Source organism: Rattus norvegicus, chromosome X, assembly GCF_036323735.1.
Source record: "Rattus norvegicus strain BN/NHsdMcwi chromosome X, GRCr8, whole genome shotgun sequence".
NCBI lineage: Eukaryota > Metazoa > Chordata > Mammalia > Rodentia > Muridae > Rattus > Rattus norvegicus.
Window position 1 is genome coordinate 23,139,870 of NC_086039.1, and position 19,467 is coordinate 23,159,336.

A 19,467-nucleotide genomic window follows, 5' to 3' on the forward strand; every position below is an offset into this window, starting at 1 on the left:
CTGTCAGCCTGCCCTTCTTTGCTTCATCCATCTTGTCTAATTGGATGGCTGTATATGTATGGGCTACATGTGGGGCAGGCTCTGAATGGGTGTTCTTTCTGTCTCTGTTTTAATCTTTGCCTCTCTATTCCCTGCCAAGGGTATTCTTCTTCCCATTTTAAAGAAGGAGGGAAGCATTCACGTTTTGATCATCTGTCTTGAGTTTCATTTGTTCTAGGCATCTAGGGTAATTCAAGCATTTGGGCTAATAGCCACTTATCAATGAGTGCATACCATGTGTGGTTTTCTGTGATTGGGTTACCTCACTCAGGATGATATTTTCGACTTCCAACCATTTGCCTACGAATTTCATAAACTCATTGGTTTTGATAGCTGAGTAATATTCCATTGTGTAGATGTACCACATTTTCTGTATCCATTCCTCTGTTGAAGGGCATCTGGGTTCTTTCCAGCTTCTGGCTATTATAAATAAGGCTGCTATGAACATAGTGGAGCACATGTCTTTTTATATGTTGGGGCATCTTTTGGGTATATGCCAAAGAGAGGTATAGCTGGATCCTCAGGCAGTTCAATGTCCAATTTTCTGAGGAACCTCCAGACTGATTTCCAGAATGGTTGTACCAGTCTGCAATCCCAACAACAAGGGAGGAGTGTTCCTCTTTCTCCGCATCCTCGCTAGCATTTGCTGTCACCTGAGTTTTTGATCTTAGACATTCTCACTGGTGAAATCTCAGGGTTGTTTTGATTTGCACTACCCTTATGACTAAAGATGTTGAACATTTCTTTAAGTGTTTCTCAGCCATTCGGCATTCCTCAGCTGTGAATTGTTTGTTTAGCTCTGAACCCCATTTTTTAATAGGGTTATTTGTCTCCCTGCGGTCTAACTTCTTGAGTTCTTTGTATATTTTGGATATAAGGCCTCTATCTGTTGTAGGATTGGTAAAGATCTTTTCCCAATCTGTTGGTTGCCGTTTTGTCCTAACCACAGTGTCCTTTGCCTTACAGAAGCTTTGCAGTTTTATGAGATCCCATTTGTCGATTCTTGATCTTAGAGCATAAGCCATTGGTGTTTTGTTCAGGAAATTTTTTCCAGTGCCCATGTGTTCCAGATGCTGCCCTAGTTTTTCTTCTATTAGTTTGAGTGTATCTGGTTTGATGTGGAGGTCCTTGATCCACTTGGACTTAAGCTTTGTACAGGGTGATAAGCATGGATCGATCTGCATTCTTCTACATATTGACCTCCAGTTGAACCAGCACCATTTCCTGAAAATGCTATCTTTTTTCCATTTCTTGGTTTTGGCTCCTTTGTCAAAAATCAAGTGCCCATAGCTGTGTGGGTTCATTTCTGGGTCTTCAATTCTGTTCCATTGGTCTATCTGTCTGTCTCTGTACCAATACCAGGCACTTTTTATCGCTATTGCTCTGTAATACTGCTTGAGTTCAGGGATAGTGATTCCCCCTGAAGTCCTTTTATTGTTGAGGATAGTTTTAGCTATCCTGGGTTTTTTGTTATTCCAGATGAATTTGCAAATTGTTCTGTCTAACTCTTTGAAGAATTGGATTGGTATTTTGATGGGGATTGCATTGAATCTGTAGATCGCTTTTGGTAAAATGGCCATTTTTACTATATTAATCCTGCCAATCCATGAGCATGGGAGATCTTTCCATCTTCTGAGGTCTTCTTCAATTTCTTTCTTTAGAGTCTTGAAGTTCTTATTGTACAGATCTTTTACTTGCTTGGTTAAAGTCACAGAGGTACTTTATATTATTTGGGTCTATTATGAAGGGTGTCGTTTCCCTAATTTCTTTCTCGGCTTGTTTCTCTTTTGTATAGAGGAAGGCAACTGATTTATTTGAGTTAATTTTATACCCAGCCACTTTGCTGAAGTTGTTTATCAGCTTTAGTAGTTCTCTGGTGGAACTTTTGGGATCACTTAAATATACTATCATGTCATCTGCAAATAGTGATATTTTGACCTCTTCTTTTCCGATCTGTATCCCTTTGATCTCCTTTTGTTGTCTGATTGCTCTGGCTAGAACTTCAAGAACTATATTGAATAAGTAGGGAGAGAGTGGGCAGCCTTGTCTAGTCCCTGATTTTAGTGGGATTGCTTCAAGTTTCTCTCCATTTAGTTTAATGTTAGCAACTGGTTTACTGTATATGGCTTTTACTATGTTTAGGTATGGGCCTTGAATTCCTATTCTTTCCAGGACTTTTATCATGAAGGGGTGTTGAATTTTGTCAAATGCTTTCTCAGCATCTAATGAAATGATCATGTGGTTTTGTTCTTTCAGTTTGTTTATATAATGGATCACGTTGATGGTTTTCCGTATATTAAACCATCCCTGCATGCCTGGGATGAAGCCTACTTGATCATGTTGCATGATTGTTTTGATGTGCTCTTGGATTCGGTTTGCCAGAATTTTATTGAGTATTTTTGTGTCGATATTCATAAGGGAAATTGGTCTGAAGTTCTCTTTCTTTGTTGGGTCTTTGTGTGCTTTAGGTAGAAGAGTAATTGTGGCTTCATAGAAGGAATTCGGTAGTGCTCCATCTGTTTCAATTTTGTGGAATAGTTTGGATAATATTGGTATGAGGTCTTCTATGAAGGTCTGATAGAATTCTGCACTAAACCCGTCTGGACCTGGGCTCTTTTTGGTTGGGAGACCTTTAATGACTGCTTCTATTTCCGTAGGAGTTATGGGGTTGTTTAACTCGTTTATCTGTTCCTGATTTAACTTTGGTACCTGGTATCTGTCTAGGAAATTGTCCATTTCCTGCAGATTTTCAAGTTTTGTTGAATATAGGCTTTTATAGTAAGATCTGATGATTTTTTTAATTTCCTCTGAATCTGTACTTATGTCTCCCTTTTCATTTCTGATTTTGTTAATTTGGACACACTCTCTGTGTCCTCTCGTTAGTCTGGCTAAGGGTTTGTCTATCTTGTTGATTTTCTCAAAGAACCAACTTTTGGTTCTGTTGATTCTTTCTATGGTCCTTTTTGTTTCTACTTGTTTGATTTAAGCTCTGAGTTTGATTATTTCCTGCCTTCTACTCCTCCTGGGTGTATTTGCTTCTTTTTGTTCTAGAGCTTAGGTGTGCTGTCAAGCTGCTGACATATGCTCTTTCCTGTTTCTTTCTGCAGGAACTCTTAGCTATGAGTTTTCCTCTTAGCACGGCTTTCATTGTGTCCCATAAGTTTGGGTATGTTATACCTTCATTTTCATTAAATTCTAAAAAGTCTTTAATTTCTTTCTTTATTTCTTCCTTGACCAGGTTATCATTGAGTAGAGCATTGTTCAATTTCCACGTATATGTGGGCATTCTCCCCTTATTGTTATTGAAGACCAGCTTTAGGCCATGGCGGTCTGATAGCACGCATGGGATTATTTCTATGTTTCTGTACCTGTGGAGGCCCCTTTTTTGAGCCAATTATATGGTCAATTTTGGAGAAAGTACCATGAGGAGCTGAGAAGAAGGTATATCCGTTCGCTTTAGGATAGAATGTTCTATAAATATCTGTTAAGTCCATTTGGCTCATGACTTCTCTTAGTCTGTCTACATCTCTGTTTAATTTCTGTTTCCATGATCTGTCCATTGATGAGAGTGGGGTGTTGAAATCACCTACTATTATTGTGTGAGGTGCAGTGTGTGTTTTGAGCTTTAGTAAGGTTTCTTTTACGTATGTAGGTGCCATTGTATTTGGGACATAGATATTTAGGATTGAGAGTTCATCTTGGTGGATTTTTTCTTTGATGAATATGAAGTGTCCTTCCTTATCTTTTTTGATGACTTTTAGTTGAAAATTGATTTTATTCAATATTAGAATGGCTACTGCAGCTTGCTGCTTCCGTCCATTTGCTTGGAAAGTTGTTTTCTAGTCTTTCACTCTGAGGTAGTGTCTGTCTTTGTGTCTGAGATGTGTTTCCTGTAGGCAGCAGAATGCAGGGTCCTCATTGTGTATCCAGTTTGTTAATCTATGTCTTTTTATTGGGGATTTGAGACCGTTAATGTTGAGAGATTGTAAGGAATAGTGATTATTGCTTCCTGTTATATTCATATTTGGATGTGAGATTAAGTTTGTGTGCTTTTCTTCTCTTCGTTTTGTTGCCAAGGTGATTAGTTTCTTGCTTTTTCTAGGGTGTAGCTTGCCTCCTTATTTTGGGCTTTACCATTTATTATCCTTTGTAGGGCTGGATTTGTAGTAAGATATTGTGCGAATTTGGTTTTGTCATGGAATATCTTGTTTTCTCCATCTATGTTAACTGAGAGTTTTGCAGGATATTGTAATCTGGGCTGGCATTTGTGTTCTCTTAGGGTCTGTATGACAACTGTCAATGATCTTCCTTAACCTAAAGAAAGAGATGCCCATAAACATACAAGAAGCCTACAGAACTCCAAATAGATTGGACCAGAAAAGAAACTCCTCCCATGATATAATAGTCAAAACACCAAATGCACAAAAAAGAAAGAATACTAAAAGCAGTAAGGAAAAAAGGTCAAGTAACATATAAAGGCAGAACTATCAGAATCACACCAGATTTCTGAGCAGAGACTATGAAAGGCAGAAGAAAGGCGGAGGAGGCGGAGGAGGAGGAGGCGGAGGAGGAGGAGGCGGAGGAGGCGGAGGAGGCGGAGGAGGAGGCGGAGGAGGAGGAGGAGGAGGAGGAGGAGGAGGAGGAGGAGGAAGAGTATTCTTCTGGGTATTTCTTATTTACATTTCTATTGTTATTTCCTTTCCCAGTTTCCAATCAAAAATCCCCCAACCCCTCCCACTCCCCTTCTATATGGGTGGTATCCTCCCGATCCTCCCCCTATTACCACGCTACCCCCAACAATCCTGTTCACTGGGGGTTCAGTCTTGGCAGGACCAAGGGCTTCCCCTTCCACTGGTGCCCCAACAAGTCTATTCATTGCCACCTATGAAGTTGGAGCCCAGGGTCAGTCCATGTATAGGCTTTGGGTACTGGCTTATTCCCTGGAAGATCGGGTTGGTTGGCATTGTTGTTCATATGGGGTCTCAAGACCCTTCAAGCTCTTTCAGTTCTTTCTCTGATTCCTTCAACGGGGGTCCCGTTCTTAGTTCAGTGGGTTTGCTGCTGGCATTCGCCTATGTATTTGCTGTATTCTGGCTGTGTCTCTCAGGAGAGATCTACATCCGGTTCCTATCAGCCTGCACTTCTTTGCTTCATCCCTCTTATCTAGTTTGGTGGCTGTTTATGTATGGGACACATGTGGGGCAGGCTCTGAATGGATGTTCCTTCAGTCTCTGTTCTAAACTTTGCTTCCCTATTCCCTGCCAAGGGTATTCTTGTTCCCCTTTTAAAGAAGGAGTGAAGCATTCGCATTTTGGTCATCCTTAAAGCTAGTGTGAATAGTATTTCTCCTCCAATTCTCTCCTCATGTCTGTTGGTATATAGAAAAAGTACTGATTTTTTCTATGTTGATTGTATATGCTCAGTGTTTTGACTATAAGTTGTCTGCAAATAAAAACAATATGAATTCTTCCCTTCCCGTTTGTATGCCTTTTGTTTATATTCTATTTTTAAATTTTTTGAAAGCCAGGGTCTTTATTCAGAAATTATGGCCTGTATGTTGACTTTTTTTCATAATGATATATTTATATTAAATTAAAATATAATCACATGACTTACAATTTTCCTTTTCCTCCCTCCAGTCTCTTCCATATCCACTCCCTCTAAGCTGTCCCATGTCCCCCCCTAAACTGATAGCCTCTTTTTTTTGAAAACTGCCTTTATTCTATTAGTTGGAAAAATTAACTGGTACAGAAAAAAGTTTAGTCAGCTGGAGAGAAGAGATCCCCCACGAACCCACCCATTGCCACCGATAAAAACTGGTGGCTCCTCTGAGAGGCTACTTCGATAACAGTGTGGAGAAAGGAGCACTGTGCCTCAGAGCCAGACCCTTCAGTCCAGGTGAGAAAGGCTATGCCACCTCCAAAATGTAATAGCCTCAAGGGTGAAACCAGATTCCTATTTACTTAGTCAAGTCTGGAAAGGGGTACTGGAATGATATATAGGGCCGAATAGGGAAGATATGGCCATATTTTATCAGAGAAAGTGACAAAATGGGAATTTTAAAAATGAATTTTCTGAGCTCACTGCTCCCAAACCACTTGGGAGAGAGAGAGCTCACCGCCTGGTCAGGTGGGCACTCCTGAGACTGCAGAGCAGAAGAGACCACCAACACTGCCCACCCCTGCCCACATCCCTGACCCAAGAGGAAACTGTATACCGCCTCTGGGTTCCCATGGATAAGGGCACAGGAGCAGGAAATCTGCTGCGTCTGAGACACCGCCGGAACCTGAAGGGACCTACCGGATAAACAGTTCTCTGCACCCAAATCCCATGGGAGGGAGAGCTAAACCTTCAGAGAGGCAGACACAACTGGGAAACCAGAAGAGACTGCACTCTGCACACATTACTGATTCCAGAGGAAAACACCAAATGCCATCTGGAACCCTGGTGCACCGGGGCTCTGAGAAAAGGCGGCACAGACCCTCCTGGTTGCCACCCTCACGGAGAACTCAAAAGCAGCACCCCCACAAGCAATTTGAGCCATGGGACCTCAGGTAAGACCAACTTTTCTGCTGCAAGCGACCTGCCTGGTGAACTCAAGACACAGGCCCACAGGAACAGCTGAAGACCTGTAGATAGGAAAAACTACATGCCCGAAAGCAAAGCACTCTGTCCCCATAACTGACTGAAAGACAACAGGAAAACAGGTCTACAGCACTCCTGACACACAGGCTTATAGGACAGTCTAGCCACTGTCAGAAATAGCAGAACAAAGTAACACTAGAGATAATCTGATGGCGAGAGGCAAGCACAGGAACCCAAGCAACAGAAACCAAGACTACATGGCATCATCAGATCACAAGTCTCCCACCAAAGCAAACACGGAATATCCAAACACACCAGAAAAGCAAGATCTAGTTTCAAAATCATATTTGATCATGATGCTGGAGGACTTCAAGAAAGACGTGAAGAACTCCCTTAGAGTACAAGTAGAAGCCTACAGAGAGGAATCGCAAAAATCCCTGAAAGAATCCAGGAAAACATAAATAAACAAGTAGAAGCCCATAGAGAGGAGTCACAAACATCCCTGGAAGAATTCCAGGAAAACACAATCAAACAAGTGAACGAATTAAAATGGAAATAGAAGCAATCAAGAAAGAACACATGGAAACAACACTGGATATAGAAAACCAAAAGAAGAGGCAAGGAGCCATAGATACAAGCATCACCAACAGAATACAAGAGATGGAAGAGAGAATCTCAGGAACAGAAGATTCCATAAAAATCATCGACACAACAGTCAAAGATAATGTGAAACAGAAAAAGTTACTGGTCCAAAACATCTGGGAAGTCCAGGACAGAATGACACGATCAAACCTAAGGATAATAGGTATAGAAGAGAGTGAAGACTCGCAGCTCAAAGGATCAGTAAATATCTTCAACAAAATCATAGAAGAAAACTTCCTTAACCTAAAGAAAGAGATGCCCATAAACATACAAGAAGCCTACAGAACTCCAAATAGATTGGACCAGAAAAGAAACTCCTCCCATGATATAATAGTCAAAACACCAAATGCACAAAAAAGAAAGAATACTAAAAGCAGTAAGGGAAAAAGGTCAAGTAACATATAAAGGCAGAACTATCAGAATCACACCAGATTTCTGAGCAGAGACTATGAAAGGCAGAAGAAAGGCGGAGGAGGCGGAGGAGGAGGCGGAGGAGGAGGAGGAGGAGGAGGAGGAGGAGGAGGAAGAGGAAGAGGAGGAAGAGGAGGAGGAAGAGGAGGAAGAGGAGGAGGAAGAGGAGGAAGAGGAGGAGAAGGAGGAGGAGAAGGAGAACTCTGAAGTAGTGACTCACCAGAGTTCCTTGTAGCTGACAGAAAATAAGCAGGACCTGTTAGTTATAAAGTAGTTGCAGCCTAATTCACAAAGGTTACAACTGTTTCTCTTTCTAGAAGAAGCAGGAAGTTGTGGAATTCTTTGAATTAACGCCTGGTGTCAGGTGGAGTGCAGAGAGTGCGTTAGAGCATTGTCAGAAGGACCCTGGCTGGTCAGACAGGCTGGACATTATTAATAATCATGGTAAATTATAGATAAATGAAAAGGCCAGTAATCATACACTAAGATTAATAAACAGCACTTCAAATTAACCGCATGAGGCTGTGCTTCACAAGGCTTCATGAGATGAGGCACCCAGACTTTTTCTTCCCGCGTCTAGCTTGCAGAGCAGCTCTTGTGGCCATCTCAAAAACCTCTCTCACTCCATCTTTGGTCTTTGCTGAACCCTCCATGTACCCAAAAGTGCCAATCCTGTTTGCCATATCTCTGCCTTCTTCAGGTTTTACCAGCTCCTGCTTCATTTTGGCTAACTCCCTCCTTGTGTGCGCATCATTCTGAAGATCCTTCTTGTTTCCAACTAGGATGATGGATGGGCACATTTGGACAGAAATGCTTGACTTCTGGAGTCCATTTTTCTGGGATGGACTATCAGGGCTGTCAAGGGAAAAACACATCAGTATAATATCAGTGTCTGGGTAGGAGAGAGGCCTCAGGCAGTCATAATCTTCCTGTCCAGTTGTGTCCCATAAAGGTAACTCTACCTGCTTTCCATCCACTTCAATATCTGCCACATAGTTCTCAAACACTGTGGGCACATAAACCTCTGGGAACTGGTCCTTGCTGAAGACTATGAGCAAGCACGTCTTACCACAAGCTCCATCACCAACAATCACCAGTTTCTTCCTGATGGCAGCCATCACTTATGAAGGTGCTAAAGACACACAGCTTCTGGAACGCAGTTGTACAAAGTACCTGGGACTTCTTAGATGCAAGGCTCAAGGTGACGACTTTGAGTTCAGCCTCTTTGCACTGAGGACACCTGCCTGCGAGTCACCAAGCTCTGAGACAAGGAAATAATATAGTTAACAGATGTTATGGACCAAATGAACTCAACAGACATCTCCAGAACATTTCACTGAGCCACAGAAGAATATACCTTCCTCTCAGAACCTCACAGAACTTTCTTCAAAATTGACCACATACTTGGGCATAAAGCAAGTCTCAATAGATACCAGAAAATTGAAATAACTCCCTGGATCCTATCAGACGCCACAGATTAAAGCTGCATTTCAACAACAGCAGAAACAACAGAAAGCTTACAAACTTATGGAAACAGAACAACTCTCTACTCAATGAACACTGGGTCAAGACAGATAATAAAGAAGTTAAACACTTCATAGAATTTAGTGAAAATGAAGGCACACAATGAAAGTAGTGCTAAGGGGGAAAGTTCATAAAACTAATGCCTTCATAAAGAAATTGGCGAGATCTCATACTTACAACTTAACAGCACGCCTGAAAGTTCTAGAACAAAAAGAAGCAAACACACCCAAGAGGAGTAGACAGCAGGAAATAATCAAACTCAGGGCTGAAATCAACAAGTAGAAACATAGAGAACTATACAATGAATCAACCAAATCAAGAGCTGGTTCTTTGAGAAAATCAACAAGATGGATAAACCCTTTCCTAATCAAAAGGCAGAGAGAGAGAATATCCAAAGTAACAAAATCAGAAATAAAAGGGGCTACATAACAACAAACAGTGATAAAATCTGAAGAGTCATTAGGTTATACTTCAAAAGCCTGTACTCCCCAAATTTAAAAAGCTAAAAGAAATGGGCACATTTCTTGATAGATATCACTTACCAAAGTTAAATGAAGATCAGTTAAGCAATTTAAATATACCTTTAACCCATTAGAAGCAGTTATTAAATGTATTCCAACCAAAGAAACAAACAAAAGCAAAAACAAACCGGGGGCCAGATGCTTTTATCACAGAATTCTACCAGACTTTCAAAGAAGAGTTAATACCAATACTCCTTGAATTATTTCACAAAATAGAAATAGACGGCACATCACTCAATTCATTTTACTAGCACACAGTTACTTTGATACACAAAGTACACAAAGATTCAGAAAGAAAGAAAGAAAGAATGAAAGAATGAAAGAATGAATTACAGACCAATTCCCTCATAAACATGGATGCAAAAACACTCAACAGAACAGAACACTTGGAAACTGGATCCAAAAACACATCAAAAAGACATTGTGATTAAGTAGGCTTCATTCCAGAGATTTAAGAATTCCACATACAAAATTCTGTCAGTATAACCCACCAGATTAACAAACTGAAAGAAAAAAAAATCCCACATCTCTTTAGATGCTGAAAAAGCCATTGACAAAATCCAACACCCTTTCATGATAAAAGTCTTGAAGAGATCGGGAAAACAAGGAATATACCTAAACGTAATAAAGGCATTATAAGAAAGACAATAGCCAACATCAATTTAAATGGAGAGAAATTCAAAGCAATTCAACTAAAATCAGGAACAAGATGAGTCTGTCCTCTCTCTCTCCATATCCATTCAATCTATTACTTGAAGTTCAAGCTAGAGCAATAGAACAACTAAAGGAAATAAAAGAGATACAAATTGGAAAAGAAGTAGTTAAAGTATTGCTATTTGCAGATGATAAGATAGTATACATAAGAGCAACTCCAAAAATTCTGCCAGGGAACCCGTACAGCTGATAAACACCTTCAACAAAGTGGCTGGATACAAAATTAACAACAGCAACAGCAACAGCAACAACAAAGTAGCACTCCAATATACAAATGATAAACAGTCTGAAAAAAGAAATTAGGGAAACAATACCCTTCACAATAGCCACAAATAATATAAAAATATCTTGGTGTAAGCAAATGAAAGACCTATATAACTAGAACTTCAAGTCTTTGAACAAAGAAACTGGGCTAGAGAGACAGCTCAGAGATTAAGCCACTGCCTGCTCTTACAGAGGTCCTGAGCTCAATTCCCAGCAATCACATATGGCTCACAACTATCTGTAATGAAGTCTGGTGCTCTCTTCTTGTCTGTATACATACACTCAGTCAAAAGGATGTATACATAATAAATAAACAAATCTGAAAGAAAGGAAGGAAGGAAGGAAGGAAGGGAGGGAGGGAGGGAGGAAGGAAGGAAGGAAGGAAGGGAGGAAGGAAGGAACTGGAGAAGATATCAAAGGATGGAAAGACCTCCCATACTCATGGATTGGTAGGATTAGCATAGTAAAAATGGCCAACTTTCCTAAAGCAATCTACAGATTCAATGCAATTCCCATCAAAATTCCAATATAATTACAGGCATTTACAGAAAAATACTCAACTTCATGTAGAAAAATAAAAAATATAAACCAAGATAGCTAAAACATTCCTGTAAAATAATACAGGATTCAGAGGTTCCCAAGGTATTACCATCCCAGACTTCAAGCTCAAGCTCTACTACACAGCTTTAGCAATAAAAGCCATTGATCAATGGAACTGAATCCAAGCCCCAGACATAAATTCACACACTTACGGACACCTGATTTTTGACAAAAAAAATCTAAAATCATGCAATACAAAAAAGAAAGCATCATCAACAAATGTCTACAGGTAGAAGAATGCAAACAGATCCATATCTATCACCCTGCACAAATCTCAAGTCCAAGTGGATCAAAGACCTCAACATAAAACCAGATACACTAAATCTAATAGAAGAGAAACTGCAGAATAGCCATGGACACATTGGTGCAGGAGGCAAATTTCTGGATGAACATATAATATATGGGTGTGTGTGTGTGTGTGTGTGTGTGTGTGTGTGTGTGTGTGTTACATTTACACAATGGAGTATTGCTCAGCTGTTAAAAATAACATCCTGAAATTTGCATACAAGTAGATAAAACTAGAAAAAAAATCCTGAGTGAGGTAACTGAGACCCAGAAAGACAAACTTGGTATATACTCATTTATATACAGATATTCAATGTAAAGTAAAGGATAATCATGTTACAATCCACAGACTCCGAGAAGTTAAGTAACAAGGAGAGAACAGGGGCAGGGAACACATGGATCTCACTGGAAAGAGGAAATAGAACAAAATTTATAGGTAGAGCTTGGGTGCATGGGTATGGAAAGAGGAGGGATCAGATGGGAAGAAGAGAGTTGACTGGAAATGGGGGCGGGCTATTTGGAAGTGAGCTAGAAACATAGTGCAGTGGAAAGTCCCTGGAATCTACAATGACAACTGTAGCAAAAACTCCTAGTAATGGAAGATATGGAACCTGAACTGGCCATCTTCTCTAACCAGGCAAGGCTTGCAGTGGGGTGACTAGAACACCAACCCAGCCACAAAAGCTTTGGCTTACAATTTGTCCTACCGGAAAGGTGTGCTGGGGTAAGGAAGGCACAAACCTTGTGGGGGTGGTCAACCAATGACTGGTCCAGCTTAAGATCCATGGCACAAGAGGGGCTCATCCATGACACAGCCTACAGAACCAGAAACCAGAGGGTGCAGAGTCCAGAGACCTAAGGTAGAACCAAACACAACTAGAAAAAAAACAATGAAATGATTGTTAATGATACTCTACTATACTTGTAGACCTGAGCCAAGTATAATCATCGCTAGAGAGATTTCATCCAGAACCTGATGGAAGCAGATGCAGAGTCCCACATTCAAACATTAGGCAGCTCTTGGAACCTTCGGGAAGAGGGAGAGGAAAGATTGTGGGAGCAGGAAGGGTCAAGGACACCAAGAGAACACAGTCCAAAGAATCGACTAAGGAGGACTCATGGGCCTCACAGAAAATGCACTGACAATCAGGGAGGCTGAGGGAGGGTGTCTGGCGGAGGTTCTCTGTGTATATACTGTGGTTGTTTAGCTTCATCTTCTTATGGGGCTCCTAAAAATGTGATCGGGGCTATCTCTAACTCTTTCACCTAATCTTTGGACACTTTCCTCCTACCAGATTTGCCTTGTTCAGCTATGATATGAAGGTTTGTGGCCAGCCTTATTGTGACATCTTATGCCACATTTGATTGATATCCATGGAAGGCGGGTTTTGTTTTTGGTTTTTTGGGTTTTTTTTTTCTAAAGACCAGATCTGGGGGAGAGGGGAGCGGAGTGAGGAGAAGGATTGGTAAAACAGGAGAGAGAGGAAACTGGGATTGGGATGCAAAATATGAAAGAAGACAGAATGAATGAGCAAAAGAATGAAATAGATAAAAACATGAATAACATCATTATCGCCTGCTTTAACTTACTTGCAAACATGGAGCAGCTCACATCAATAAAAAACACCACATTCTTCTCTACTGGCTGGAGGCCTCTGGGGGCAAAGTAATGAATAAAATAGCCACCATAGACCTGGATGAAAAGAAGGGGAGGCAAGAAGCATGGGGAGGGACAACCTGAATCAGCCCCCTCTCCCTCTCCTGCATGACACCCTGCTCTTTCCTTCCCAGGCCAGCACACTCTCCCTACTTGTGACTGTTGGCTCTGTGTTTATCTGCACACCAGAACGGAACCGATGCTCTGCAGACCTTCAGCCCGGGCCTTGCCCAGAGCAGCAGAGTGAAGAAGACAAGTTTGGGGCCCAGGCCTACAAGGGTCAGCATCTTTGGAATATGTGAGTTCCTGTCCATGAGGCAGTCTGACTTGCACAGGCTTGAGGGTCCCCGGGGACGTTTGTCTGGGCTCCAGGAACGGAAAGTATTGTTTTAACCTCCCTCGACAGAGTGAGCCGGGGGCCCAGCTCATTGCTGCCAAGGGCTGGGAGCTTGCAGGGCCTCCTTCTCCTCCTAAACTCTCCTTTCTGCTGTTGCTGGGCAGAGCAGAGAGGGGAGGAGGAAGCAGAGGCCAACAGAGCTGTGTGTGCAGAGGGGATTGGTTAGCACCAGGTGCAGATGCCTTGGCTGTCCTGCTGTGATTGGCTGTTGGTCCCCTGCCCCCACTCCCATCTTTCCCTCTGCAGAGCCTGAGGGCTGGGTCAGTGGAGGGAAGAGAAGGAGATGGGCCAGGAGGCCCCTCAGGACCAGTGTCCTCTCCAGCCAGGGAGGCCTAGGCTGCCTACAGCTTGAGGCCTAAGGAAGGCCTCTGGGCTGCCCGGGAAAGGCAGTGTTTGCTGCTGTGTGCTCTCAGTCACACACTGAGCTCCCTTCTTTTCCAGAGGAGAGAGGAATGGGAAGAGGAAATGCTTTTCCCTCCATCCCTGTCTCTGAGTTAATTCACATGGAATGGGAGGCCTGTCCCCACAATCCTTGCTGCTGTCCCGTTTCCCCAAGGCTTCTATCAGTCACACGCCCTGTCCCTGCCAAGCCAAGAGCAGAAATCTTGAGGGCTCCGAGTACCTGGTATAGGTGGGGAAGCGAATGTGCCCACTAGTGTCTGACCCGATTCTAAACAGTTCTGTGACTAGCCTGTATCCTGGATAGAAGACTGTCCAGCAGCCTCCCACAGCCCACACAGTGAATCACGCCATGCTGTCAGCCCAGGAGAACTCAGAAGTGCAACAAATCACACAGGCTTGTACAAGCCACCTTGATTTCCAGAGGTGTTCATGTGCTCAAGAACGGGTTCATCCTGAAGAATTTGGTGTGTAAGTGTAAGGTCAGGCTTGCTGAAGCTGCTCTGAGTGCTAGGTGGGCACATTGTCTCTGAGTGACTTTGCTTCCTCCCGTCCATTACTGAGCCCACACAGGGACCGCAGACCATAAAGCCCTGCCCATTCCCCCCGCTGTGTCCAGCTCACTGGCCACATGAAGAATTGGAAACCTCAGGTACCTCCTACTTGGAGGACCCAGTAAGACCTTTGCTGTCTCCACCAGCAGCTTCCACTGCTTTGTTCGTGGAGACCACACAGCACCAGACTCCCTTCCCATAGGATCTGAGAGTCAGCCTGGCCTTCTTGCCACGTGACCACCCACACTCCCTGCTTTGATCTGCTGCAAACAGTCCAGGGCTGCCTGGCCTCTTAACCTCAAACCAGCCATATTTACAGTGTAGACTTTTCACTCTCAGATTCCTTGTCTTAGTACATGCCTTCCTCACTGCCTCTTTGCAACAGTCACAACTGCCACGACTCTCCATCTGTGTCCTTGCCTTCAGATGGCATAGGCCGCCTTCTCCCACAGAACCCTCTGCCTTTCCCTTCACTCCAGGTGAGATCAATTCACTATTGCCACAGGACTTTCCATGTCAGCTCTTTTAGGAAGACCATCCTAACACCTCCTTGCCTGATACCACTCACATGCTGCTTAGCACAGCACCTACAGTTTATGTGATCTCTGATGACAATGAGGATCTGTCTGGTTCACAACGAGTAACTACCTGGGGAGAGATTGGAAGCTGAGACTGATCCTTTCTGAGTTTCCAGGGGCACTGAGTTGGGCCCAGGGCCTGAGTAGTTTTGCCGGTGGATGTGTCAAGATTGGGAAGAAGGAGCAGGCTTGCTCCCAGCAATGTATGGGGTGGGGTAGAGGGAGAACTGTGTCTCACATATGGAGGAATGAAGATAGGAAGTGGGTTACCAGGGTCTAGGGTAGAGAAGCAGAAGCTGAACAGTAGAGGAGGTAGAGGGAGACACACTCAGGGTACCAGTGAGCCTGAGCAAATCAATGCTCCTGTGCCCTGTGGGACTGGCTCAGGAAGTTGTGGAGAAAGGGGTTTGGTGGCTTGGGTCCTTTCAGAGGGTGCTCTGTGTGAGGAGCATTGCACGGAGGCAGAAAAGCCCTCCTGGGAGCTGACTTCTCAGGCACTGGCTAACTTTATGAGCGAGCCTCGGGTCTTGGGTCAGAGCTGCTATGATCTCTTGGAGCGCAGAAGCTCCCTTCTCCTCTAGGCGTCTTCAGGCTCAGAGTTGACACACTTCCTGTGCAGGAAATGGCCTCATGGTAGGGAACAAGGGTTGAGAAGCTAACCAGACAATAAGGTCAAGGACAAGCAGATAGGGTGAGACATACAGAAAGCATGTGGCCCAATTACTCAGCAAAACCTTGCTCTGCAAAGGATCTGCTTACTGACACAACTCGGTGGCTCTGTTCAGGCCCTGTTCCAAGTCCTCCAGTTCTGTGTCTCTAACTGTGTGGTGTGCGCATGGTTCCCAAGGAGGGAAGCCACATGCCTTGACCCCTGATGGTAGCTCTCTAATATCTCTAGGAACACACAGGGGGACATCTCCTACATCCTAGAGCACGGCTCTGGCCCCAGTGACCGTGTGTCTAAGAACTCTGTAGTTCTAGAGTCCAAGTACCTGCACATCTCCAATGATGTCTTGCATGACCACATCATAGTGGACGGTGAAGTCGGCCATGATTCCTGAGTTGGAGAAAGCAGACTGCTCTTGCAGTGTTGGGGAGAAGGTGATGCGGACACAGGTCTCTTCCCTCTGTATCCTGGTGTATGAGGGCAAGTCACCCTCACCTGTAGTGGCATTCAGGTGGCATGGAAGGCTCAGCAGAGAGAAAATTCATGGATGAGAACAGTAACAGAGGTAACATATGGGGAGGTTGAGACCTGGAACCCCTGGCACTCCAGGCTGCTTCTCTTGTCTAGCATGCCCTTCCTGCTGCCCCACTGACACTCTGTCACAAGCCCCTTGGTCTGCTCCTGCCCTACCCCATTCATCACACCCTGCCTACTAGACCCAGCCCTCCCTCAGCTACCAGCACCATGAGATAGAGGGTCAGTTCTTCACTCACAACCTCTCCCTGCCTCACTTCCCACCCCACCCAAGGCCTGTCTCTGCAGGACTCTCAGGCCCCCAGCTCCACAGGGAGCCACAGTCTCCTTCTCCTGAGACCAATGTAGTGAGTGGGTGGAGAGGACAGAGGCAGACACAGTGGCAGGGCTGGGCTCCTCTCTTCTCCTTCCTGCTGTGAGACAGGGCAGGCTAGCAGGGCTCTCCTCTGAAACTCCTCTGGGTTTCTTCTCTCTTCCCCCTGTCACTCAGAATGGTGCCTCCGAATGAGCCTCTTCCAGCCTCCTGAAACCATGGGCAACTTTTGGATCTGTGCATTTGCCCAACTGTCGTCAAGATCAACTCCTCTGGAATTTCAGTCCAAGACAAGTGTCCACTTAGAAAAGTCCCAGAGCCTCCCTTTCTCCAGAAAGTAGAGACTTGGGAATTCAGCTCCCTCCCCCTTCCTGCTCCAGCTGTCAGGAAGCTTAGGGGCAAACTGAGCCCCTTGCTCTGAGAGGCTGGTCACATACATTCCCTGGGCTTCCTTCCTTCAAGGCCTCTTTGTTTTGTTTTATCCCCACAGGACTACTTCTATCCTCTGTTTTAACCTTTAAGGAGAAGGGGGAGGGAGCTGCCATTTATAGCTTGGGACTCAAGCATGCAGGCTGCTAGATTCAGCTGCCCCCTGGGCCCAGGTCCCTCATAGTGCCCTGTGTGCCTGGGCCACTTCTTGACTTTCTGTGAGTTCTAGTCTCCATAGCCACAGCACAGGGGTGCCAGTGGCTCCTGGATAGTTGTGGGCTGTCCTAGGTATTCATTGTGTCCTTAAGGAAGCTCACCTTGAGCTTTGAGAGTGTCAAAGGAAGGGAACTCTTACCACCACCACCACCAGGATTATTCATTAGGACGCTTCATGCCACGTGAAGGAAGAATGCTGTCCTGTCTTGCTGTGGGTCCCAGGGCATGAGGTGGCTGAGTAACAACGACCTCCATTGATTCGTATTTTTGAGTGATTGTCCCATAGAAAGTGACACTCTTAGGAGTTTAGGCCCAGTTGGAATAGTAAGGCCTTCTTGGGTGATGTGTGTCACTGGGGGAAGGCTTTTAAAGCTCTGGTTCTCAATCTAGATCTAATGTGTCTTTCATTTCTGCCTCCTTCTGATCAAGGTGTAAAACTCTGAGCTCCTGCTTCATCACCATGTCTACCTGCACCCCACCATGCTTCCTGCTGTTGTGATGATGGACTCAACCTCTAAAACTGTACGCCAGCCCCAATGAAAAGATTTCCTTTATGAATTTGTTATAGCCTCTCTTCACAGCAATAGACACCCTGACTAAGCCATGGTATAACTTTTTTGAGAGAGTGATCTCCTGGGATGTATAAGGGCTGAGGCCTCAAGGGACTTCTTTCTCCTCTTTATAGAGTGGGAGAGCTGAGAATCAAGTCAGAGTGCACCTCTACATTTTCTCGCTGAAGCCAACTTACCCTTTTAGCTACATAGCCAGTTTGTCCGAAGTATCCTTTGTGACTACCTCCTGAGCATTGGGATTACAAATGGGTCATCATACCCATTAGGCTTTTTATGTGAGCGTTAAAGAGCCTATCTAGATCTCATACTTATACCGCAAACAACTTTATCTTCTGAGCTCTCTCCACAGCCCCTGGTTTGAAATACCCATTATTCTTCTTTGCACAACTCTCACTTAAGCAGCACCTTCTGTGTATCGGGGAGTGATCTTTGGTACTCTCCACGCACCATTTAAAGTAATTCTCAAAGCTCAGCAAGTGGATGCTGTTTGCATCTTGCAGGCAGTGTATGAAACCAGAGATAGACAGTGATGTATCTGAGGGCACCTGGTAACAAAGCTAATGAGATTAGTCTTTCCCTTATAGTTCCAGACAAGTTCTTCTGCCAATGCACATTGGCTGCTGACTTGTATCTATTACACAAATCTATGCCTTTGTGTGTTTGTGCAGATGTACCTAGCACACGCCAGCTTTGATTAACAACACCCTGTACACAGGAGAGCAGATGCCCTGCTTCTCTAGGTCCCTACAGCTCATGCTCTCTCCATCATACAGTTGTTCTTTTGAGAAGCAGTTTCCATTAGGTTGCAACTTGAAAATGACCTAACCAATTTCAAATGCCTAATGAGGGAATCCCCAAGTGACCGTGCACATAGACAGCATTTGCTATAGAGTTACCGGAGGCTCATGCTCTCTGCAACACCTCCCTGTGCCTTGCATTGCTTAGCTCAGCCCTACTTCAGAATGCCTGATAACCAGCTTCCAGGCGATACGGTAAGGAGCTGCAGGCTGAGCTGCTGCAGCCTGGCTTAGATGTGACCCTACTAGGACACACAGAGGAGCAATTCTTCTGGGGCAGGGGTCCTGCATCTGTTTGATCGCTTTATTTGGAAAGGCTCCTGTCATCCCTGCATTTTGGAGGATGTCAGAGGTAGAAGTGTTTGGAATTTAAAGCCAATCTAAGCTACATAGGGGTGTTTGAGGCCAGCCTGGACCATTTAAGACTGTCTCAAAAATGAACATAAAGTGAACAAAGAGCAACCTGGTCAGAAGCCTCAATTGATGGTAGTTGAGTCAGACTAGACGGCCAGAAAAATGGGGAGAAAATTCGGAGAACTGAAAGTGATAAGCACCATTGGAGTAAAATACTTCAATGGCACACGTTATGTACCAGGCCTAGTTCTAATTGCTTTGCCCACAGATATTTTGAGTAGTGAGCCATGAACTCCCAGACCAGGCTGTGTGGGAATGTTTATGTCCTAATAACTCATCAGTGGCTTTCTTCAGACAACTGAGTACTGGCTCAATGAACTAGTGTACAAATTGCCCCAGAACAATAGATGCCGTG

The 19,467-nt window shown here is 44.1% G+C and overlaps 1 pseudogene; it reads right to left on the bottom strand.

Annotated features, from left to right (window-relative positions):
- Positions 1–7,871: 7,871 nt before the first annotated feature.
- Rhoa-ps1 (ras homolog family member A, pseudogene 1) lies at positions 7,872–8,903 on the bottom strand (annotated as a pseudogene).
- Positions 8,904–19,467: the final 10,564 nt, after the last annotated feature.